Source organism: Mauremys reevesii, linkage group 9 (assembly GCF_016161935.1).
Source record: "Mauremys reevesii isolate NIE-2019 linkage group 9, ASM1616193v1, whole genome shotgun sequence".
Taxonomy (NCBI): domain Eukaryota; kingdom Metazoa; phylum Chordata; order Testudines; family Geoemydidae; genus Mauremys; species Mauremys reevesii.
In genome coordinates, this window is record NC_052631.1 from 68486934 (window position 1) to 68513075 (window position 26142).

The 26142-nt window shown below is 41.1% G+C and overlaps 1 long non-coding RNA gene across 1 annotated transcript in view; it reads left to right on the plus strand.

Annotated features, from left to right (window-relative positions):
- The first annotated feature begins 1339 nt into the window (after nucleotides 1–1339).
- The window catches only part of LOC120371405, a 45621-nt gene continuing 20818 nt past the window's right edge, over nucleotides 1340–26142 (plus strand). The window contains exon 1 of the long non-coding RNA XR_005584327.1: nucleotides 1340–1733. This is a non-coding gene — a long non-coding RNA (uncharacterized LOC120371405). The remainder of the gene's footprint in view (nucleotides 1734–26142) is intronic.

A 26142-nucleotide genomic window follows, 5' to 3' on the forward strand; every position in this document is an offset into this window, starting at 1 on the left:
AACAAAGCGTAACACCACAGACATCTGTTCTTCATGTGACACGTCGGGAGTACAGTCCAAAGTAACTGAATAATATTTTGCTTTTTAAAGCTGCGCTATGTTGGCCTCTTGAATGTTACTGGCAATAAGTTGAATCAGCTCGTTTTGGATCTGTGGACTGAGGTACTGAACATGTGTCTCTGCCTTCTTAATCCTCTGTAAAAGTTCACTGAGGACAGTATAATACTTTGCAAGCAATTCAAACAGTCCCCAAAAGTTGCCATTCGAAGGTCGCCGAGCTTTTCATTACTTCCTCGAAATGCCAAGTTTCTTTCGGACAAGAAAATAACGACATCAACCATGCGTTTGACAACATTTCTCCAGAAATCTCTTTCTTTCAGAAAAGCCTGCAATTCGAATTGGTCAATAGATGTACGGTTTACTATGTCTGACCGAAGGTCAAACCATTTCACCATACAGTCTTGATGACCTTTGCCTGTTTCATGCTGCTGAAGTCTTTTTGACAGTGCTTTCCAAGCAGATGTTCCACGACGTAGCAGTATGTCGCCAGTGCCAAATAATTTACAACAAAAACAAAAAATGGCATCTTTCTGAACTGAGTACATTAACCATGAACATCTTATTTTCTTGCCATTTGCCATGGTTCGATAGAAATGAGTACTTGTGAACCTCCGTCTTTCCTCGTTAAATGGAAATTCGTAACTTTCATTCTGCTGCGGTGGGCCACGTGCAACAATGTCACACACTTGCCTGTCCGATATTATAGACGGCCAATCTCCTGGATCATCAGTCAGTGGTTCAGATTCAGATAGTTCTTTCCCGGCCGCAGGTGGAATATCTGTCACAGTTTGTTTGGTAGAACAACTGGCTTCACCTTCGACCTCACTTGAAGCACTTCTGGATACTTCTGGATACGATTTGACGCTGCTAGCGCTGTCCATTTCATGTGCCTGTACCTGTACATTGGATTGCAGCGCAAAATACATTGACAACTTTGGAATTTCCTCAAGTTCCTTCTCGGCATCTTTTGCTGCCTTTCGTTTACTAGCTTAGCTCTTATACGTTCTCTTAGACATCACAAAGCACGCTTCTACTACAACTAAATTAATAACATTTATCCGCCGACCGCCATTATGAATGCAAATACACATTCTTTGAATGGGTCCAACTAAAATTTGAAACTGACCGACAGACAACTGATGTAGCCAATAGCATTATGATGTATCATAATGACTTCACGGTTTTGTCAGTAAAACCGACATGGATTATGCAATAGCGTCAATAAATGTCACTTACCTACTTATACCTTACATTTTTTTGCCACATTTAGGGGCCCCTTTCCTTGCGGGGCCCCCTCCGGTCGGAGGGTACGGAGGGCGCTCGCTACACCTCTGCAGGGAGCCTTTCAGCCTGGAGATACCCTGGGATTGGAAGGAGAGAGACATGGGTCTCAACCCAAGAGAGGCAACAGCTAGGAAGCCGGAAGCCTGAGTATGGGTGCCCTTGTTGAACCATAGAGGGGAAATACAAGTGCAGTTGCCCTGAACTGTGCAAGGAACAATAGGAGATAGTAGACATTTTGGCAGGGGGAAATTCTTTTGAATTTTTCTGTAGGAAATTGTTTTCAGACCCTGCTGTAGAAGAAACTTGCAGTTAGAATGAAGAATAGTAAAATGACATTTAACCCTAAAAACCACTCTGAACACAGCCTCTGCACCAAATCTACTTAGCAGGTAGGTATGGGAGGATAGGGGTGGTATGTTTGTAGAAATTTTGGTGGTGCCAAGAACCTACCCCTGCCCAAACTCCACTGCCCCCAAACTCCATCCCCCACCTGCCCAAGGCTCTTGGGATGGAGTTTGGGGTGCAGGCCCTAGGCTGGGGTGCAGGGTGCAGGCTCTGGGAGGGAGTTTGGGGATGGGAGGAGTGCAGCAGGATGGGGTGCAGGGGTGAGGGCTGTGGGGTGTGGCTGCAGATGAGAGGTTTGGAGTGTGGCAGGGGCTCAGAGTGAGCGTAGGGGTGTAGGGGTGTAGGCTCTGTCTGGGGTTGGGGTGTGGGAAGGGCTCAGGGCGAGAGTAGGAGTGTGGGAGGTGAGAGCCCTGGCTGGAACTGGGGATAAGGTGTTTGGGTGCTGGTGGGGCTCAGGGCTAGGGCAGAGGGTTGAGGATGTGGTGGGGGGTGAAAGCTCTGGCTGGGGTGTGGGCTCTGGGCTGGAGCAGGGCTGGGGATGAGTTTGGGGTGCAGGCAGGCTGCTCTGGGACAGAAGCCAGAGAGGAGGACTCCCACCAGCCCTTTCCCTGCTGGCAGCAGCAAGCTCTGGGGGAGGAGCCCCCCTTTCCGGCGCCCCCCGCAGCACACTGTCACCGTAGCCTCACTGGGGGTGAGGGATAGGGCTGCCTCCTTGCATGGGGCAGGAGCAGTGACTGCAGGCGGGGGAGGGGGCTCCCTGTGCTGCTGGAGGGTCCTGCCAGAAAAGTGAAGGGTTTGAGGGGGAAGGGCAGGCTCAGTCAGTCTGCACTGGCAGTGGAGATGGGGGGCACTAGGACCAGAGCCAGTGCAAGGCTGTTTCGCGCCCTAGGCGAAACTTCCACCTTGCACCCCCGTCCTGAGGTGCCACTCCCCTCGTGTGGCAGCTACCCCCCCGCCCTGAGGCAGCCTCCAGCCCCCCACCCTCCGCCCTCAGGCATGCCCCTGCCCCAGCTCACCCCTACTCTGTGCACGAGCACGAGCACTCTGAGCTAGCTGTCGCTGCTTCACTTCTCCTGCCTCCCAGGCTTGCGGCGCCAATCAGCTTAAGTGCCGCAAGCCTAGGAGGCGGGAGAAGTGAGGCAGCCATGGCGTGCTCGGGGAGGAGGCGGGGCAAGAGTGAGCTGGGGCAGGGAGTTCCCCTGTGTGCCGCCCCCCCCTTACTTGCTGCAGGCAGCCCTCCCTGCTCTCCTGCCCCAGCTCCCTCCGCCTAAATGCCAGTGGCGACTGGGGCGGCCGAAGATTCGGCTGCTGTGATCGCTGCCGAAGAAAATGGTGCCCCTCAAATCCCAGTGCCCTAGGCGACTGCCTAGGTCACCTAAATGGTTGCACTGGCCCTGACTAGGACCCTGTGGCAGCAGTTGCTGCAGGGAGGCAACATGGAGCTGCACAGGGAAGAGACAGTCAGTGACTCTCTGCCTGGGAAAGGTGAGCAGGGGGCGGGGGCAGCAAGTCGGGGCCGCGGGATACTCGGGGGAGGTGTGGGGGGCCGCAGATGAGGTGGGGGGGACACTCGGCTCCACATATTGCTGGAGCTCGGCCTCTAGGCTCTGAATATTGCTGGTGCCTGAGCACCATGTGGGTATGGAACTCGCCACCTATGTGGGAGGAGAGACAAATGCATGGTGATGAGCTGTGGAGGGGAATGCGAAGAGCAGAAGTGAAGGGATAACTGACCAGCAATGTCTGCTTGCTTTGTGCTGCTCCAGACAGGGATCAGCACCTACTAGAGAATTTAGTACTAACAGGTAAAAAGTGAAAGTTGATACTTTATCTTTAGAAATATCACATTACAACATTATCTTTGGGCTTCTTGTTCAAGTATGAAAACATTAATTAAAATGCTATGGAAAAACTGGTAAGTTTGCCAACAGAAGGCATGATGCACTACTGGTTGTTTCCCCCCCTTTCCTTCCCCTTCCTTGCATTTCCCTAAGCCTAGGCATAGACCATGCTTGGACAGAGTTCTGTTCTCAAGTATACACAAAGTAACATCTAAAACATACATGTAAAGCTGATAAATACAAACTGACCCGCTACTAACTGGCAAGTTTGCAGATGACACTAAACTGGGAGAAGTGGTAGATACGCTGGAGGGTAGAGATAGGATACAGAGGGACCTGGACAAATTAGAGGACTGGGCCAAAAGAAATCTGATGAGGTTCAACAAGGACAAGTGCAGAGTCCTGCATTTAGGATAGAAGAATCCCATTCACTGTTACAGATTAGGGATCGAATGGCTAGGAAGCAATTCTGCAGAAAAGGATCTGGGGATTACAGTGGACGAGAAGCTGGATATGAGTCAACAGTGTGCCCTTGTTGCCAAGAAGGCTAATGGCATTTTGGGCTGTATAAGTAGGGGCATTGCCAGCAGATCGAGGGACGTGATCATTCCCCTCTATTCAACATTGGTGAGGCCAGTTTTGGGCCCCACACTACAAGAAGGATGTGGAAAATTTGGAAAGAGTCCAGCGGAGGGCAACAAAAATGATTAGGGGGCTGGAGCACATGTCTTATGAGGAGAGGCTGAGGGAACTGGGATTGTTTAGTCTGCAGAAGAGAAGAATGAGGGGGGATTTGATAGCTGCTTTCAACTACCTGAAAGGGGGTTCCAAAGAGGATGGATCTAGACTGTTCTCAGTGGTGGCAGATGACAGAACAAGGAGTAATGGTCTCAAGTTGCAGTGGGGGAGGTTTAGGTTGGATATTAGGAAAAACTTTTTCACTAGGAGGGTGGTGAAGCCCTGGAATGGGTTACCTAGGGAGGTGGTGGAATCTCCTTCCTTAGAGGTTTTTAAGGTCAGGCTTGATAAAGCCCTGGCTGGGATGATTTAATTGGGGATTGGTCCTGCAGAGGGTTGGACTAAATGACCTCCTGACGTCCCTTTCAACCTTAATATTCTATGATCATTTGCAGAGAGGGATGGGAAAGGGTGGAGAAGTGAATTGAGAGGAATGTAGATAAAATGGCATACAGCTATGCTCATGTGTCTTGAAATGGGGAGATTTGGAGGAGGCATATGGGGAGACAAATAAGGTGATGGAGGGAGAAATAGTGCTGGGAGAATCAGGGGCTTATAAGGGGATGCCAAGAACTGAGGAGTCAAGGAAGATGAGTGCAAAATCCTAGGGTGAAATGAACAGAATAAGTTTGTCCTTCAGATTGAATGTAAACTTCCTAATGATTCAAAAGTCGACAAATCTTCATCTATGGGCTTGTTTATGCTTAAAACACTATAGCGGCACAGCGATGCTGCTGTAGCACTTAAATGTAGATGCTGCCTACGCCAGTGGGAGGGATTCTCCTGTTAGCATAGGTAATCTACCTCCCAGAGAGGTGATAGCTAGGTCAATGGAAGAATTCTTCTGTCAACCTAGTGTAATCTATACAATGACTTAAATTGGCTTACCTACACTGCTCAGGTGTATGTATTTTTACACCCCTGACCAATGTAATCAAACTGATCAGATTTTCTAGTGTAGACCAGGCCTAATTCTCTCTGTTAGCCTACAGTGTCTGCTGTTCTCTTAACCCCTATGCTTCACAACCTCTCCCGTGGACTAAGTACGTCTAAAGGGTGCCCACTGAGCCTTGATGAGTGTCGTAAGATCTGAGAGCAATATTTCCTGCCTATGGGCCCAAACTGATCATTCTTGCTTTCCATTCAGAAGGCTGTATAAGAATGAGTTTTTGCCTATTATGGAAATATATGGGAGTTAATACAAAAAGAATCAAGAAGAAAACTGTCTTTAAGGTGTTTTGGGTTTTTTTTAGAAATATTGCTGCTGTTTGCAGTTAGGGTCCAAGCACTGAGAATACTGGTAAATTCAGAACTTGAATTTATAGCAGAAAATGTCTCAGTATTAAATTTTTGGGGTAAATATCTCTAAGAAACAGCACGAGAACTATTGGAATCAACAGCAGGGAGTTTGACAGATGTAACCAAATTCAAACAGAGGAATTTCCACATTACTGCCCTCTAGTTAAGCAAAGGTGCTACTTGTTTTCACAGTAAGTGACAAAGGAGCTGTAGACAACACAGGGTGTTTCTGATTAGAACTTGCATATGACAAAACATCTTTTTTTGGGTGTACTGCTGTCCATTCAGGTATGGTAGTTAAATATATCAATGGATGTTTGGAGCAGTGTTGTAAGGCGGGCTGGTGGGTATGCATCCAGAATGAGAAGAAGAAAAAGATTATTGTTGCTGGGAGGAGAGAGTTGTGAAGCTGGAAACAATTGTAAGATAGATGGTCTGTTAGACTGTGCTGCAATGTTATGTGAAATGGATAAGATGGGAGGAAGTAATTCTCTAAACTGGCAAAGATGTCTGTGGGACATCATAATAGAGAAGCCCTTATTAACTGAACAGTTCAAATTAAGACTTAGTGGATAATTCAAGCTGAAGCAAGAATCCAAGTTCTGTATGTGCTGATTATATATGGAGTGATATGTTGCCTTTTGCGATAATTGACCAGAATGCAAGTTTCCCAAATTTTAGACATATGGCAGTTTAGAAATAATTGTATTGAGGAGGCCATACATAGTTAGACAGTTGTTTTCTGATGTACAGTAAGTAGGACATAAATACTCCAGCAGCCAGCTTAGACTTCAGTAGTGAGGGATAACATAAATTTGTTAAATGGGGAGAGGTTTGCATAACCAAACTGAAGTAATCATTAAGGCAATGTTCATAGAATCGGAAGGGACCTCAAGAGGTCAGCTAGTCCAGTCCCCTGCACTCAAGGCAGGACTAAATATTATCTAGACCATCCCTGACAGGTGTTTGTCCAACCTGTTCTTAAAAATCTCCAATGATGGAGATTCCACAACCTCCCTAGGTAATTTATTCCAGTGCTTAACCACTTTGACAGTTAGGAAGTTTTTCCTAATGTCCAAGCTAAACTGCCCTTGCTGCAATTTAAACCCATTGCTTCTTGTTCTATCCTCAGAGGTTAAGGAGAACAATTTTTCTCCCTTCTCCTTGTAACAATCTTTTATGTACTGGAAAACTGTTATCATGTCCCCTTTCAGTTTTCTCTTCTCCAGACTAAACAAACCCAATTTTTTCAATCTTCCCTCATAGGTCATGTGTTCTGACCTTTAATCATTTTTGTTGCTCTTCTCTAGACTTTGTCCAGTTTGTCCACATCTTTCCTGAAATGGGGTACCCAGAACTGGACACAATACTCCAGTTGAGGTCTAATTAGCACAGAGTAGAGCGGAAGAATTACTTTTTGTGTCTTACTTACAATACTCCTGCTAATACATCCCAGAATGAAGTTTGCTATTTTTGCAACAGCGTTACACTGTTGACTCATATTTAGCTTGTGATCCACTATGACCCCTAGATCCCTTTCTGCAATACTCCTTCCTAGGCAGTCATTTCCCATTTTGTATGTGTGCAACTGATTTTTCCTTCCTAAGTGGAGTACTTTGCATTTGTCGTTATTGAATTTCATCCTATTTACTTCCGACCATTTCTCCAGTTTGTCCAGATCATTTTGAATTTTAATCCTATCCTCCAAAGCACTTGAAACCCCTAACAGCTTAGTATGCTCCATAAACTTTATAAATGTACTCTCTATGCCATTATCTAAATAATTGATGAAGATATTGAACAAAACCAGACCTAGAACTGATACCTGTGGGACCCCACTCATTATGACATTCCAGCATGATTGTGAACCACTGATAACTACTCTCTGAGAACGATTTTCCAACCAGTTATGCACCCACCTTATAGTAGCTCCATCTAGGTTGTATTTCCCTAGTTTGTTCATGAGACGGTTATGCGAGACAGTATCAAAAGCCATACTAAAGTCAAGCTATACCACATCCACCACTTTCCCCATACCCACAAGGCTTGTTACTTGTCAAAGAAAGCTATCAGGTTGGTTTGACATGAGTTGTTCTTCACAAATCCATGCTGACTGTTATATATCACCTTATTATCTTCTAGGTGTTTGCAAATTGATTGCTTAATTATTTGCTCCATTATCTTTCCAGGTACAGAAGTTAAGATGACTGGTCTGTAATTCTGATTTCCCTTTTTATAGATGGGCACTATATTTGCCCTTTTCCAGTCTTCTGGAATGTCTCGCGTCTTCCATGACTTTTCAGAGATAATTGCTAATGGCTCAGATATCTCCTCAGTCAGCTCCTTGATTATCCTATGATGCATTTCATCAGGCCCTGGTGATTTGAAGACATCTAACTTGTCTAAGTAATTTTTGACTTGTTCTTTCCCTATTTTAGATTCTGATCCTACCTCATTTTCACTGGCATTTACTATGTTAGATGTCCAATTGCCACCAAACGTCTTGGTGAAAACCGAAACAAAGAAGTCATTAAGCACCTCTGCCGTTTCCACATTTTCTGTTATTGTCTTTCCCCCCTCATTGAGTAATGGGCCTACTCTGTCCTTGGTCTTCCTCTTGCTTCTAATGTATTTGTAGAATGTTTTCTTGTTAACTTTTATGTCCCTAGCTAGTTTGATCTCGTTTTATGCCTTGGCTTTTTATCCCTACATGCTTGTGTTGTTTATATTCTTCTTTTGTAATTTGATTGAGATTCCACTTTTTGTATGACTCTTTTTTGAGTTTTAGATCATTGAAGATCTCCTGGTTAAGCCAGGGTGGTCTCTTGCCACACTTCCTATCTTTCCTGTGCAGTGGGATAGTTTGCTTTTGTGCCCTTAATAATGTCTCTTTGAAAAACTGCCAACTGTCTTCAGTTGTTTTTCCCCTTAAACTTGCTTTCCATGGGATTTTACGTATGAACTCCCTGAGTTTGCTAAATTCTGCCTTCTTGAAATCCACTGTCTTTATTGTGCTGTTCTCCCTCCTATCATTCCTTAGAAGCATGAACTCTACCCTTTTATGATCACTTTCACCCAAGTTGCCTTCCACTTTCAAATTCTCAACCAGTTCTTCTCTATTTATCAAAATCAAATCTAGAACAATGTCTCCCCAGTAGCTTTCTCCACCTTCTGAAATAAAAAAATTGTCTCCAATACATTCCAAGAACTTGTTGGTTAATCTGTTCCCTGTTGTACTATTTTCCCAACAGATATCTGGGTAGTTGAAGTCCCCCATCACCACCAAGTCCTGTGCTTTGGATGATTTTGTTAGTTGTTTAAAAAAAGCCTCATCTGCCTCTTCTTCCTGGTTTGGTGGTCTGTAGTAGACCCCTACCATGACATCACCCTTGTTTTGTACCTCTTTTATTCTTACCCAGAGACTTTCAACAAGTCTGTCTCTTATTTCTATTTCAACCTCAGTCCAAGTGTATACATTTTTAATATATAAGACAACACCTCCTCCCTTTTTTCCCTGCCTGTCTTTTCTGAGCAAGCTGTTACCTAGTGGGCACTCTACGAGGAATTGGGAGAACTGGATTCTATTTCTGGTTCTGAAACAGACGTGGTGTGTGACCTTGGACAAGTCACATCACCTCTTGGTGCCTCTGTTGTTCTTCCCACTATCCATCTATTTAGATTGTAAGCTTTTGAGGGCAGAGACTGTCCCCACTATCATAATACAAACAATAATTGTAATGGAAACTTACAAAAAATATGAGTTTATGTGGGTAAGTGGATGGAAAGAGCCATTGCTGCTGTTGTACTACAAGGTGGTCAGGACTTCTGATATGACATTAAGATAAAATGCGCATTTTCAGGACTATGTTAAATTTAACAGGTCTGAGTCAGATGTTCTCAGTGCTCCACTGCCCTAGCCTCCAAGATTGCTGATATGGTCTTAGCCATTCTTGTCAATTCCCATTCCACTGACCAAGACAAAGAGCTAACTTTATTTTTCTTCAACAAATAGTAATAGCAAGGCTCAGCAACACGTAAATACCAAAGGACCTAAATTGTTGGTCACTAAACTGTTTACATGTAGAGTGAAGTTTCTGCTTTTAGATTAACAGAATTCTATTTTAACTTAACAATTAAATTTCCATTTAGTATTGTAAGTTTGCTATCACAGAAATGTCTGAGTGCCATTATGCACATTTTGAGGTACAGACATTTTCTCAATAAGCAAGCAAGAGCTCCACTTCATCTCCTTGCAATTAGTAATACTTATTTATGACAAGTCTAGGTTAGGTGGCTTGCCTCTGGGAACAGGTTGCATAGGCTATTCCACAACTCAGTTCCTAAAGGCTGCTGGAAAAGATTAAACTTATAGTGTGACCTGGAGGCGGTAAGACTCCATCTCAGCCTACTCTGCAGTGGAAGTGATATTCCTCCCTCCCCCGCCCCTTCTCCCCCCCACACACCTTGAAGAGAATGAAATATATCTTCTAGGCCATACACTGAAAAATACTTGATAGAACTTGCTTGATGGCAGATAAAGCTGTAAAACTTTTGGAGGTGTGCATAGCAGCAGCTTAAAGAAAAGCAAACAATCAGTCTTCAGATGTATGAATAGAGTATTGAATATCAGTCAAAGGGAATTATTCTAGTCCTATATAAGGGAATAATGAGGCCATGTTCTGAATAATGTACTCAGTTTAGGTCAACTTGTTATTAAAGGATATTATAGAAATGGAGAAGGTAAAGCAAAGGGCAGCTGGAATGATACATAGACTAAAGGGTCTTACTTATTCAAAAAGATAAGAGACACTATGTCTGTGTTCTTCAGAAAAGAAGATTAAGAGGGAATTTTATTTGAAGTATGCTAAACTCTGAAGGGAATGGAGGACAGAGGCTGCAAGCCTATGAGCCTGTGTCAAATACAAGAACTAAGGGCACCAGGTGAAGGTAAGAAGAGGGTCAGATGATGAGGGAATTGAAAATGAATTTCTTCACACACACACACACGGCTAATACAACATGGTATAAACTATCAAACACAATGTCAGGAATAAGTAGGATAAATTGTCTTTATAAAACATACAAAGCTTGGAGAAATATATATTGTACAAATGCTTGTTCAAAGTTGGAGATAGACTTAGATACGTTTTCTAGCTCCCTTCTGTTCTGAAACTTCATGTCTTGATGTAGAGAAACCAGCACATTAATAGAATAAACATGAGTGCTGTTATAATGGAAACTAGAAAAATAGCTGAGGGAGAGTTCTTTTTGTAATCAGACTGATGTAAAACTACAAAGAGTAGGAAAAAAATGGAAAACATCTCCCAGAATAAGAGTGACTGGAAAGGAAAAGCAGTATAAAAATGATAGAGGAGGAAGAGGGAGTTAGAAGAATACCAGTGAAAATCAAGGTGATAAAAACAAAGGAAAGCTGACTTTGGAATAAGTTTTACTAAGAAAAACTACGGTCCAAAAGAACGGTTAGGTATTATAGAAGAATGTGCATGCACAATGTAATTCCTGGGATGTCTCATTTCCACTATAGGACTCTCTGTTAACTTGACTCTGTCCTGGTCAGTAACGTACACTAAGCCTTGCTTCGAGGCAAATTCATTTTTAAATGATATTTAAGTGGAAATGAATTGTTGCCTTAGTGATTGATTGTTGAAATGGTTTTAGATTCTTCCATATTTTTTCCTTTCATATAAACATTTAATTAGAAATTAAAAATTGAAACTTTAATTACTAGTATAAAATCTAATCAAATTGGGTATAGAGACTCATAATAGTTAAACCAATTACAAGGAAGAGGAGGACTAGATTCCATTGCTGTCAGTGCACTCTTTGGTACACAAGTTGGTGTAAAATTATCCATACAGATTACACAGAAAACTTGAGTGCTTTAATATCTTCCTTTAGTGTTACATGTTGTTTTTCTCCATTCCAAGAGGTGAGCCATGGAGTACAATTTTCAACAGTATAATTGGAAAAAATCAGAACTAAATCTCTGGAATGCCTTCTGCTTATTCCTTTGCATGTTCCCTATACTGAATGCCACAATCCTACTTTGAAGTTAAATTGACACAAGATTAGAAAAAGACAGATTACTTATTGATAAGGAAGGATATCAGTGCTTTTCCAATGAAGCTCTTCAATTTTATCTTAGACCTAAAACTGCTTTGATTGCCAATTTCCCATTTTTGTGACTATCTTCACACTGCAGTGTTTTGTTTTTTTTTGCAAGTGTCTTTTACAATTTAGATAACGAAACCAAGCAAAGCCTTGTGGAATAGGCAAAAGTTTCTTGAGTGGTAAATTCATGGTTTTATTATTGTGTTTTATGTGTGTGTGTGTGTGTGTGTGTGTGTTTGTTTAGATTCTGAAGCAACAGAGTGCAATAAGCAAATTGGGCATTGGTTACACTTTTTTGCGCATAACAAAGATATTGAGTATACAGCAACAATGAGTATAGTGTACATGTAATATGAGTTACACATAAACCTCTCTTTAGAGAAATAAAATGAGTTGGTTAGAGCAGGAGCCATAATACTTTGTTTCTATTCTCAGCTCTACCACTGATTAGAGCTTGTGTATTTTTGCCGGTGACCCATCTGAATAACTGGTATATCTACCTTAATGGGGTGATCAGTTAATTACTGTTACTAAAGTACTTTGAGATAGTTGGCTGTGAAGCACTACATAAGAGAAAGTATATCACAAACAATGCATACATAAACTAATTGTTTTAATGGTTACACTGCTCATTACAAAACCAAAGGAGGAAATGGTGATTCTGCGAGACCATATGGAAAAAAGTGCAATGTATAAAAGGCTATATAGCTAAAACAAATGCATTTCATCTTCCCTGGCACATATATTAAGACCCAGATTGTACCACTTCCTCTCAAGTTGGTTGTTGCCTTATACTCTAAGTAGTCCTATAGAAATAATCTATAAATCTTTGTACATACCTAGTCCTTTATATATGAAGATCTCAAAGCATTTCATGTACTTTGTTAATCAATGGAGCCATGAAAGTATTGCTATACACACATTACACAGGTGGTAAATTAAGGTCAACAAGAGCTGCCTTAATTGACTAAGGCCAAACAGTGCATCAATGGCAGAGCTGAGAACAGAAGGAGTGAGGTGTCAAGTATGAGAGGGGTAGCTGTGTTAGTCTGGATCTGTAAAAGCAGCAAAGAGTCCTGTGGCACTTTATAGACTAACAGACGTATTGGAGCATGAGCTTTCGTGGGTGAATACATCCAACGAATGGGTATTCACCCACGAAAACTCATGCTCCAATACGTCTGTTAGCCTATAAGGTGCCACAGGACTCTTTGCTGCTTTTAAGGAGTAAGGTGTTACTCAGTCTGAATAAGCATGGTAAAACACGACCCTAGAGAAACTAAAGTAAAACCTCATTATCTTTAGCCTTCTTGAGTTCAAGAAGAAAACTGCTTTGAATTTCCTCTCCTCTTTCTAGCAATACAATCAAAAAGTGGAAAATTCTTACTTTGTTTCTCTGAAATACAAACTGCTTTTTCCTTGCCCTCGTGATTTTTATCATTCTTACAGACCAAAGGAAGCAAGATAAGGATAACTCATTGGTGCTTTTTAGCAAGCTTGGTCTTCTGACTTCAGTGGTTGCTGCAGCTGAATGTAAAGCAAACTCACTTTGTAGAAAAAAGTTATTAAACATTTTTAATAGGTTTTGCAGGTTTTTTCTTAATTTAAAGCTTGTACAAGTTCTCAGGTTGATGGCCCTCAAGACTTGAATTATCTGCCTACAAAATAAGTGGAGTTTAGTTCATTCTCCATGCTTTTTTAGTCCTTGATCTATTTGACTCTCCAAGAAAGATGCCAATTAGTGTATTTTGTGACGTTAGGTGCTAGGCTGAGACCACCATTGTGTTTTACATAGGTCAGTGGAATGTCCTTGCTTGGTAATGACTTCCTGTCACTGTCAGCCAGAGTGTGATTATTTTTCAAAAACTGCTAGTCTATAAATGAAAGGTTTGTGTTACATTTTCAGTCATCAGAAACAGCCAGCTTCCAGGGTCCTTAAGGTTAATGGACCCACCAAACATTTTGGAAGAAAAGCAAAGTTTCAAGAAGTTTGCAGGTCACAACTGTAGGCTACCTTTTTATATCATTATAACAATAAGCCATGACAGTGTGTGAATAATAGGGTGCTTGATGCACACTTCTAGGTGCATTCTGGTTTCCTAAGATGACCAACAGCCAACTAATAAACATTCTGAGGTGGTCTATTGCCAAGCAAATATGGCTCATTAATTTTCCATTTAATTTTCAAAATAGTTTTTAAAAAGCTGCATTGTAGGCATTCATATAAATCATCCTTCTCGCTGAAAAGTAGATCCTAGCACAAAGATAAGCATCCATATTCAGTAACTTTATTATTAAATATTTCTCGCAACTCTCTTCTAAGATAAGATTCCTGAACTGCTTCAGTGCCTTTTTTCCATTCTAGTCTCCACAAACTAAGCTGTACTTTAACCCATCTGTCAGCTTCTCACTTTCTCTTAAAATGTATGTGGAATATTCAGCTAGTCTCTTAGTTCACTGGAATTTGTCTGTATTAAAAGCTAGTGGTTGTTGCTCGACACATGCAAATATAAGCCTTGCTTTGAGTTGGTTTGCTTCCTGTACTGATTTTGCATTCTGGCAAATAGGGAATGGCAGGGCCGGCTCTAGACCCCAGTGCGCCAAGTGCGCGCTTGGGGTGGCCTGCCACCGCGAGGGCGGCAGGTGGCTCCGGTGGACCTCCCGCAGGCACGCCTGTGGACGGTCCTCTGGTCCGCTCCACCGGAGCCGCGGGACCAGCGGACCCTCTGCAGGCACGTCTGCAGGAGGTCCACTGGAGCCGCGGGACCAGCGACCGCCAGTGCGCACCCCATGGCGCGCCGCCCTGCTTGGGGCGGCGAAATTACTAGAGCCGCCCCTGGGGAATGGGCAACTAAGGATTTTCAAAAGCTTAAACTATGAGAATTTTGACTGTTTGCTTTTTGAGATATAGATCAGGGCTGCAGTTCCTATTTTCCCAAGGCAGAACCATTCTGTTCTGCATGGAAGAGAAGCAGGCTCCCCCAGCCTCACCCCATTCAGTTTTTGTAGTATTGCTGGCATTCTTAAGACTCTACCTTCATCCCTGTGGAGTGGTAAGATTTTTGAGCTTCTCTGGGTAGGTTCATAATAAGTATACCAAGTGCCTCCTGCCCTTTCCAGCCATCACCCTCAAGTGTCTAGTGCCACAGAAAACAAGTCTACGTTTCCTTATATTTAGGACAGACCTGGTGCATAGGAGGATACTATCAGATGGTAAGCATCCAGTAAAAAAATATTAGACATTTCTCTCTCATTCATTCGTGCCATGCAAAGTAGTTCATATTCTGTTGAAACATTGATAACAGTGAACCATCAAGCTGTCTTAAATACAAAAGCATAAATCCCCCACCTTGCCTCCCCTCCCATTCTGGCTGGGATAGCTCAAAGACAACCACATATCTGCCAGCTGATAACATTTTATTTCAATGTTGTTTTGATGAGCCTGCTGGCATGTTGTAAAAGCCTACAATGCCTTCCAGGACATCTGGGTTTAGGAGTAATTTTGGCATTCCTGAAACTCTTACAATGGTACATTACAACAAAGTACATTGGGTTTTAGGTGGAGATAATTTTTTTTATTACTTGTTGGCTAATTCATTAAATATCACTGATAGCGTAGTCAGATGACGACACTGCCAGATACATTATCTTTTAGCTAGATTTGTGACTTAATGAGGGCATTGAGGCTGGGAGGAAAAACTCTATGTAAGCACATTACTGTACACCTTTTAGTACTTCCACTTTCTTCCTGGAAGTTGCAGTCCCTTGAAGTGTAGTGTTAGGCATTACAATTTCTCTGTTAAAATACATGGGAATCTGCACAGCCATCTTTTTACAATACAAGGAACTTAACGGCACTCTGTACTTTGAAAACATTACAAGTGAAAGCTTTTTATTTCTGGCAAAATGCAAAATCTGAGCACAAGCCAAATACTATATGCCAAATCCTTACTCCCATGCAGTGTTTAATTAATCATTTCTATGGTATTCTACATGCTGCTTAATGTTTGTCCATTGAAACTGAGGGTTGAATGAGCAGATGTACATAGCTAAAGAATTGCCCAATGTAGTAAAATAAATAATAACAACAAAATAGATAAATGGAGCCTATAAATGGGCTATGAAAACTATATCAAGCTATTCACTAAAGAAATACTGAAATGAATGTATTCTTGCAAAATAATCTAAGAATAGAAAAACACTTTTGAATTATGACTAGCACCTGTTGCTATGGCTTTTAAATACTGTTTCAGTAAGTTTCAGTAAACAGTACAAGAGCTCTAATACTCTATTTCTACAGTACATTTATATAGATATCCTGGACTTGTGTGAATGGTCAATCAGTAGTGTAATGTTCAGATGAAAATAATGGTTCAAACAAAAGCTTGGAAACAAGTTTTGAACTGACTGAAAAGGAGCCAGGATGAGATCTGTCCCTGTAGCTATCTGTGTAAAGGAGGAACAAAGGGCATAACTGAAAATATTATAAATGGAGGTTAAAGTAAGGGAAGTGCTTGATCAGGGTGAGCTATCTTTCAATCCTTAATTTCATCATTGTTTGTTTTATTGTTTAATTTAAAAAAAGGGAAAACTCCTTCAGTGGCTTTGCATCTGATCGAGGCCTGAAGGTTCATCTATGTACTTGAATCATTGTTGTATCTTTCATAGACAAATTTGCCTCTCACACTGTCCCTGAATGATACAGTTCGATTCCTCAGGAAACAGGGTCAGAGTCAGGCCGCATGCGGAGACTAGAAATCAGAGGTAGCACCAGGCTGGAGTTAGGATCAGAGTCAGCCTGAGGTCAGTGACTGGAGATCAGAAGATGAGGTGGAGTCTGGAGTTGCAGTAGTCCAGAAGTCTTTGTGGTTGCCTAGACAACTTCCTGGGGCATCCTCCAGGGTTAAATAGTGCACTTGGCCAATCAGAGAGCCGCAAGGTACCGTCACTCTAGGTCTGTCAGGAGGTATTCACTGCAGTGCCTATTCTCCCCCCCCGTCCTCGAGGTTAATAACTCTCTTCTGAAATCTGAGATGCTGTTGTTTGAAGCTAACCCATGGGCAATCTTTGAACATTAAGCATAAATGTGTAGTAGTAGACTTCAGGTTCATGAGACTGTTTCACTGAATTGCAGTCAAGTTACCAGACTTCAGATTGTAGCTCTTCAATATTTGATGACTACCTTACTGTTTGCTTGGTTTTTTTAACTCTTTTGTGCTTGGACAAATTCTGCAGATAAAACTATCTTTCACTGAGGTAGCTGTTTGAGCTTTGCACTCCTATTAATGTGCGAATATAAGTGATCAATTATTTGCAATAGCAAACATAAACCTTAATTCCTTTTCTGATAATAGAAATAATTAGCTATAGATTAGAGATATAAATGCAGAAGTTGTATACCAGTAAAATTTTACTAGAAAAAGATAAAGTTACTTGGAGAAAACTCAATTCTATGCTTAAAGATGGAAATTAATGCCTTAAAAGACTGGATTACAATACCATTGATAGTTTATGAGAACAAATGCTGTGGGAGTTCCTCCCCTGCCAATACACAATCTTGAACTTCAGGACCTTAGCTACTTTAGTTTCACATATCTTCTGAGCAGGGATTGCTGAGTCGGACACATTATATAGTAGTTTGTAGCTGTTGTAAGGATGCAGAGCCTGGGATAGCTGATGTTCCCGCAGCATTACCAGGAAACCATGCAGAGCTACAGTCAGGGAGCACTGTGGAGAGTAGGCACTGCAGGAAGTACCACCCGAAGGACAGCACTAGAGTGACAGTACCATGCAACTTTCTGATTTGGGGGGAGAGATAGCTCAGTGGTTTGAGCATTGGCCTGCTAAACCTAGGGTTGTGAGCTCAATCCTTGAGGGGGTATGAAGATAGGGAGAAGGGACTATACCAGTTGTTCTATCCCTTATGATTCACTTCCCTGGAGAACACCCTAGTAAATCCCTTGCTCTAATTGCCATCCATTTAATAGCCATCAAAATAATTTATCTTCATACTGCTGACAGATGAGGTACATGTCTCAAAGAGAACTACAATGACAGACTAAAGAATTTCTTTGTTGTCACAGGACTGTTTTTTTTCCGGTGAAAATGAAATCATACAGTTGTGTTCTGTCTTCCTTACCATATTAAGTGAAATATTTCCACCCAGCCTCCCCGCACCAAACCTTCCAAGTAAAGCTGGTTGAAAAATTTTCAATGAAACATTTTTCTATCAGAAAATGCCGTTTTGTCAAAATTGAAAAGTTTCTCTCGGGAATGTGCCAGTTTTGACAGAGTTTCCATTGGGAACGTGTGACAGAGAGGCCCAGTTGTGGTTCACTACTCTCTCTCAGCAGTTCTTGTCAGACTGACATACTCACTACGTCAAACTCACTATGGTCTTTATTTATTTGGCGTATGCAGTCTGTTCAAGCCAAGCCACAGCATTCTTGTCAATGATGTTCAAGGCACTAAGACCTCCAGGCAATTGAGTCATTTTGCAATCCTCAGCAGTATGTGTCGTGGTTTGTGGCTGCCCACATTGACATAGTGGACTGTCTCTAAAATTCCACTGCAGCACAAATTTCATGTCCAGTTCAAAACTGGTTCAGAAGGCTCCATTGCCTTTGCGGTAAATCAAATCTAGGTTGACATTGAGTGGGGTCTGAGATAAGATAATTATTTGTCACTTTCTCTGTGGACATAATCTGTATCTAAAATCTGTCTGGGGATTGCTCCTGCTTTGAACAGGGGGTTGGACTAGATGACCTCCCGAGGTCCCTTCCAACCCTGATATTCTATGATTCTATTATTGGCCAAGTGCACTATTTAACCCTGGAGGGTGCCCCAGGAAGTTATCTAGGCAACCTCACAAACTTCGGTCCTGCTGCAATTCCAGACCTCACCTCGTCTTCTGAGCTCCAGACTCTGATCCTGACACCAGCCTTGTACTACCTCTGATTTCTGGTCTCTGACTCCAGCCTGACTCTTGCTTATTGAACTTGGTTCTAGTGATTCCTCTGAGCCCTGCTCACCAACTCCCTTGACGAGTGGACCCCAGCCCATCTGTGACTGCTAGGCCAGACCACCTATGCCCTGGTCCCTTATAGCTATAGGTATGTGGATCCCATGAACAAACTATCACAATCCCTTTTGTTAACCTAGCATTCACAACAAACAAATGCATAGCAAGTACTGAGACAGCAATGGAGAGGTGCTAGAAGAATAGGAGGCTACATCTGGCTTGTTACAGGAACCTGAAGTAAAGCACTAATCAATTTCTTTTAAAAGTTGAGACATGTTTAGAAATTTAAAAAGCTTCCCTCTCTTCCCCACGCGATAAAGCTGTCTTTGATTTGATGTATATATGTTCTACATTTCATATTGCTCCAAGCATGAAGAAGTATGGAAAAAAATGGGTATTTTGCAAGGCATTAATATAAACATGAATTTCATGGGGGGCAAGAAGGAACTTATAGAAAATAGGAAAACCTGTTGTCCTCTATAAATACATCTAAATGATTGTAACAGTTTCAGTTAGTTCTAAAATTAAAGGTAAACTTAGGAAAAACAAGTGCTTTAACTAAACAGTATTCAAAGCTAATAGCTACACCTCTCAGCTTCATGGAAAACATGTTTGTTTAAAAATAATTGCTGCAAAATGACTCAGGCTTGTTGCAGCCAGAGGGACTTTTTTTTAAATGCATACACCAACACCTGTATGTTTCTCAGGTATGCTTTTTAAAATCATCATAAAGGAAAACTGGGCAAAGACAAGACAATAAATCTCCTAGGAAAAATATAAAACAGAACGGAATGGTGGGAGATGATATAAAACTGCAAAACAATAGTCCCACATTGGAAAGATTTGACAGGTTACTTTCAAATGCTGCATAAAAATGGAAACTGTTGTGTTATATTTTCTTTTAAGCATAGTGGAGCTGTAAAGATAGGCAAATATTGTTATAGAATTGTAATTTATAATCAGCCTGGTAACTCACATGTTACAGGAAGAAGGCTCTGTTTGATTGGTGAACACTGTGAGAAAACCTTTGAAGAAATCAAAAGTAAAAATAATCAGGTATTTGCATGTTTGGCAAGGCACTCTTGTTCAGATGTGTAGTCACTCCATCCAGTTGAAAACGGTTATGCTTGTCACTGGAAGGCAGCCATTTTTCCAGGAAGTAGTTAACAAACTAGAGTTCAAAACTCATTAACTCCTCTTGTCCTTACTAAATCTTTATGCCCCTTCTCCTTAGAAACTGTCACGGTTTCCAAGGCTCCTTGTACATTTTGTACTGTACTTGTCATAGAATCACTGTTCATTGACAGGCCAAGAGGAAACAAAATTATTGCTATAAGACTCCTTATATGAATTATCAGATGGAAAGCCTTTCTATTGCTCATTCTCTCCCTGCTCCCCTCAATAGAAAAGGGGTTTGGGAAATCCAGAGGCCATAAAGCCAGGAATTTTATAAACTAGCAGGGGGAAGAGAATGTTGTCTCCTCTCATCTGTGCCCTGTACCACTCCACAAGTACAATGAATAGAGAGGGCTGTTAATGATGGTGAAACCCCCATTAACTGCCATAGAGAAAGCTACTAAGAAATCCTCCAGTCGTTTGTAGAGCAGCTAGGTGAACTATGCTGTGCAGTGGTGATTCTCTGCATGTCCCCACTTACACCCTTTAGAACTGGATAGCCCTTGTTACACTGCGCATGCACCAACTTTTGTTTATTCAGGTGATGGGGAACTTGCTTCAGAGACTCACCTGCCTGCCTCACCAGAGTTTTGGGTCTTCCTGGCTTCATTTCCCCCTTCTGCATCATATGAAATGAAGGAATATTAGGCCCTAAAAACATACTTTGTACCCGTGTATACAAAGTGCATAACAACTCCATTGCATGTCAGTGACTAAAGTGGTGGTCCTTTAAATTACCTTCCATGCAGTACTGATAAAAATCAAACAAGCATAGCAATCATGTCTGAGTTTATACTCTCTATTGAAGCTTTAACTTGGACCTAATGGATAACAAGTAGATAAGAATAAGTAACAATACTACCTGAATAATTAATCTTTTTTTTTTAAGAAAAAAAGTGTGATTACCAGAGAGGTCTGCTAGCTTCCAAATAAGCAAATAAAACCAAGACAGCCTTATTGTAACTGCAGTCAGGTGTATACATCTGAAGCACTGAACAAGGCATTCTGTGTGAGTGATACTATTTCAGGACTTGGGCTCATACTGCAGTGCATTTCTGGATAAAGGTTTTCTTCAGTGAAAGATATCAGAGGAGTAGCCGTGTTAGTCTGGATCTGTAAAAGCAGCAAAGAGTCCTGTGGCACCTTATAGACTAACAGACGTTTTGGAGCATGAGCTTTCGTGGGTGAATACCCACTTCGTCGGATGCATGACTCTTTGCTGCTTTTTCAGTGAAAGAGTTAATTCTATTTCCCTTCTTCCTATTTGTAGTAGACATTGATATGGATTCTGAAAATCCTCTACTCACCTTTTAAGTATATTGTTCACCTGGTCAGCATTCTTTACTGTGATAAAACAATCCCTATAATAAAATGCAGTGCTTGTACTCTTGTCAGATTATCATTCCTGTATATCCTGCATGATTAATAGCGTTCTCAGTGCTTTTAATAACTTAATCATAAAGGAGCTAAACAAAAACTTATTCTATAGGATTGCTACATAGCTGGTGTATCACCTTCTCTGGTGGATGTTCTCAATTTTCACTGGTAGAACTCCTCACATTAAGCAGTCCTCCTTGTATTTAAATAATACAAGGCATTAGACTTGAACACACAAAACCCAAGAAAATTTAGTTAACCCTGATATGCCAGCTTTATCAAAGCCCCTTTTTTCTATCTGAGTTGCACACCAGTAGGCAATGTGACAGCTCACTAGACAAACTCTTATCTGACAATATATAGAGTCTCTTTCTCTCTCGAGAGAGAGAAATATTCTATGTGGAAGATGTCAGTGCTGCTTCAGATAACTATGGTCCTGAGAGCTGCTCAGCATCTGCCACTTGGCATCATTGAGGTGTTTGAGCACTTGCAATGTAGAATCTTGCATGAACTGGTGTTCACTGCTTCCCAGGATTGTACCCTGTTTCACTGAAAGATCAGCCAAGTGCATCAAAACAAATATAAGCACAGACCTCACTTTTATGCAGTAATAAAAACTTCTACCTATTAAAAAGAAATAGAGGAGATATATTGTGGATCATCAGCGTACTGCAGAACAGTGTTACAAATCCACGTAGTATGACTGTGTAAGTGTATGATTGTACAATTGCTGTCTTGGTGTTTGGCTTACATAAATGGAATGAGAATTTGGAAAGATCATGTTTCCTAAGGGATGTGGTTTTGCTTGCTCTTAGTTCAGCAGCCTCTGTGTTGGGGAATACAAAACTGCATCACTTAATGATAATAGTGGTACCATGAGTGGTAGGCTTTTCCATTACGTTGTTCTGAAGCAGTCAGGCAGAATGGCTGTACAGTAGCTGTAGCTTCCCCCCCATCTCCCCAATGGCTACATTATGATGGAAATGCTTTAATGGTTATCTTCATGGTGGCATTCAATGGTCCTATGATGCTGAAAGCTAATGTTGCTTGTTGCTGAGTTGCTTGTTGATGGAGGGGTTTGATGACAGTTTAAAAAATCTCAGTCGACATTTCAAACACAGTTGTTTTGCTTCAATGTTCTAACTGGTTTCTGATTCTCTTCCTTACTTTCAGTAGTCTACTTTCAGGCTGTAACTGAAAGTCAATTCTGAATCCCAAAGGATGATAACTGAATAAGGAAAACAATCCTATTATGGAGAGTTTCCCATTACACAGCAGCCAATTTTACTGGCTTTTTGTAATTTACTTCTTTCAGCAGCATGACTGGCATGTATAGTAAGTGAGCTGTAACCCAATAAAACATGCAGATTTAGTTATGTTGGCACACAAGACAGCTTGGGTGTGCAGAACAGCAACTGCAAAGTTGGCATCAGTGATACTGTTATGTTGGCTAGCTACTGAAGAAGGATGACATGTCTGCTCCTTTGTCAAGAAATGAATGGATCTTTAGCCTAGGAAATACAGGCATGTGCATGTTTCTTTTAGCTTTCTTGCTGCTCCTGCTCCTGCTATCCACCCTTGGGCTTGCCACTATATTATGCAGAGCTAAAAATTTAGGAATCATCATTTCCTGTCAGCAAATAGGTCAGCAGGGACCAGGAGCTGGAATAATATGGAATAACATGGATGCCAGGATGGAAAGTTCGCTAATTTGAGCTGAGCCCCAAAATGATATCAACTGAATTTCTGGTTTCATACACACATAGCTCCAGTTGTAGTTTAAAGAATAAGTGATGTGATACTCTAAAATCATTTCTCTAACTTCACAATAATCATTGAACAACCGGAATCACTTGAAACATTTGTCAGCTAATGACTAGGGTAAGACCACTTAAAATAATTAGATCATTTAGGGAAAAATTAAATTAATGAGGTATAATCATACCATTGTACAAGCAGTTTACAGTCCTATGGTTCTTTTTAATATACATAATTATGGCCTGAATTCACAACAAACTGGTATTTAAAGTGCTAAAATATTTTCTGCAAATTTAGCAGCCTAACAACACAAACAGGTCACAAAATATGACTGTTAAAGTCCAAAACCTAAACCTCCCTAAACCCACTTCCCTAACCCTTCACTAACCCTCTTCCTCAAATTTAGATCCTTTAAACAACCAGGGAGCAGCACTGTCGCAGCCATGATTACCTGCCCTATGCATGCATGCCCTATCTGTCATATGGTGCTGACTGTGGGTGTGCATGGGAGAGGTCGGTGTGGGTTGAGCTGGACTGGTGTAGGGAGGAGGCCAGAGATATGAGGCGGAGGAGGTGGCCCTGAGAGGAGGGAGCTGGGGAGAGGCAGAGGTTGTGTGACACTGGAGACAGCCCAAGACGGCTTGTAGGGAAGCTGTGGAGAGAAGGAGGGCAGAGCTGTTGAGGAGAGGGACCATAGAGTAGGAAGGAGACCACAACTTGCAGCAGCAGTTCCAGGTCCTTCTGGATCCTTCTGGCTTGGGGGGGGGCTTGAGTTGGTGTTTCTGGAGGGACTTCTGTTAGTAGGACCTGCAGGTGTTAGAAATGTGTTGGGGAGAAGCATGAGGTGTTGGCCGGGAGAGGAGAATATTAGGTTGCTGATCTAGGGGTGCCGTGCTAATGTGAGAGAGTGCGAGGAGGATGTGTAGTGCCGAGGTGAGCCGATGGTGAATGGAGACATAGGTGGTGGTGCTGACAAGTGCCGGGAAAGGGGTACATGGTAGGTGGCGAGATGAAGATGCTAGTAGGAAAGGGTAGGAGACCAGGAAGAGAGGCTGCATAGGTGGAGAAGCAGGCACAGGATCAGGCAGATCTCCAGGTAGGCAGGCAGAGCCAGGTAGGCATCTCCAGGGCAGAGAGAGAGATGGTGTGAGAGAGAGAGAGGTTGGAGAGAGGTAGGAACTGAGAAACTTCTGGGATGGAGGGGAGGGGGACAGGAGAGATGAGTGGAGAACTGGGAGGAGAAAAGAGAGAGAAAACCCAGATAACTGGAACCAAAGTAAGAAAGATGGCTACCAGACTTTTAAAAAGCCGACGAGAGAAAGGCAGGGGAGAGGAGGGAAAGCAGAGGGCAGGGAGGACTAGTGAGAGGGGAGAGTCTGATGATGATAGAGGAGAGAATGTATCAGGGATCAGATAGAGAGAGTAGAATAAATAGATGAAGAGAAATATAAAATGATAAACAATCATAAAAAGAACTGGCAAATCAAAAGAAAACAGGCTAAAATAAAGCACTAATAAAAAAAGGCAAGAGAATAAACAAAAGTGCAAAGGGAAGTGCTGTATAATAAATAACAAGAAGAAGTGTGAGGAAGAGTGAATAATAATGGTGGAAGGAGAACAGATATCTAAACAGAATCAATGGGAGGATGGGACACAATCAATCAAAACAAAATATATATAACAAACTGAAGGGGTACAACAGCAGAACAAAGTTAATAGAAGAATGAATAGGAAAATAGAAAAAGTAGTGGAAAATGATAAAATCATCCAGGAATAAAAGGATCCATATAGATCTATTATCAAAAACATATAAAACAGTAAAATAAATAAAACAGTAAAATAATGATAGGGTAGAAATTATCAAAATTATGAGAAGGGAAATTAGGGGATGAAAAAAAAATTATAATAAATTAGATTAATTTCAAAAATTCATATTGATAGATACCATTTTCTGGAATTTAGAAATTGCAGAGAAAAAACATTCAACTACTTAAAAATGAGCAGATGGAAAGCAGCTGTACAAGTAGTGAGGCTGAGTGAAGAAAGAGAGGACTGTGACAGATGGGTGCAGGGGGAGGAGTGCAATGAGGACCATAAGACAATAGCATTCAAACATGTGAATAGGGACGACCATCAAACAACACCATACAACATCATTTCAGTCACAAAACTACAAAAAAAAACAACTCAACTGCAACACAAAAGAAAAAGGGAAATGACACAAAAAAAAGGCATAAAAACAAAAAAAAAAAAAAGTAAAAGTTAAAAGTAAGAAAAAGCCCAAATAATGCCCTTTTAAAAGAAAATAAAGAAAAAAAATAAAAATTAAAAAAACCCAAAAAAATTAAAAAAAACAGAAAAAAAAGTAAAAAGAAGAAAAGTTAAAAAGAAAAGGTAAAAAAAAGTATGTAAAAAAAAAGTGAAAAAGTAAAAGTCAAAAAAAAGTGCAAGCCAAAAAAAGCAAGAGCAAGAAAAAAAAAAAGCAAAGTTAAAGATAAGAAAGAAAAGAGAGTAAAAAGAAAAAAAAAAAAAAAAAAAAGAAAAGGTAAACAAAATGTTTTTTACAAAAAGAAAAAAGGAAAAATGCTAAACAAAAAAATCAAAAAAAAGAAAAAAAAAAAAAATAAAATGGAAGGAAATAAAGTCATTTGGAAAGAAGAGAAAGCTTTTGTTGCTTCAGTCTTCACAGCTGAGGCTGTTATAGAATGATAGGAGATGAGCACTAAGTGAGGACTGACTGGAACTGTCAGGTAAAGGAACAGATTGAGGTGTCATTAGAGGGATTGCTAAACTAGATCAATTCAAATCATTCACAAGTCACAGAGGAAACAATGAATGAAGAAGAGAGTTCTGAAAGAACTCAGTTTGAAAGAACTCAAATTAAAAACCTGAACCCCAATGACTGGAAGTTAACTAAAGTAGTTCAATACTGTAAAACCAATTACTAGGGATTAACGTGCGCGTAATATTGGCAGAAAGTAAGTCTAAGTGTAAGTCCGCAAAAAAAAGTAAAAAGAAATACAAAAAAAAAAAAAAAAAAAAAATACAAATATAGAAAACACATACATAGAAATAAATAAAAATTCAAACTATCAAAGAGATGTCTTACTA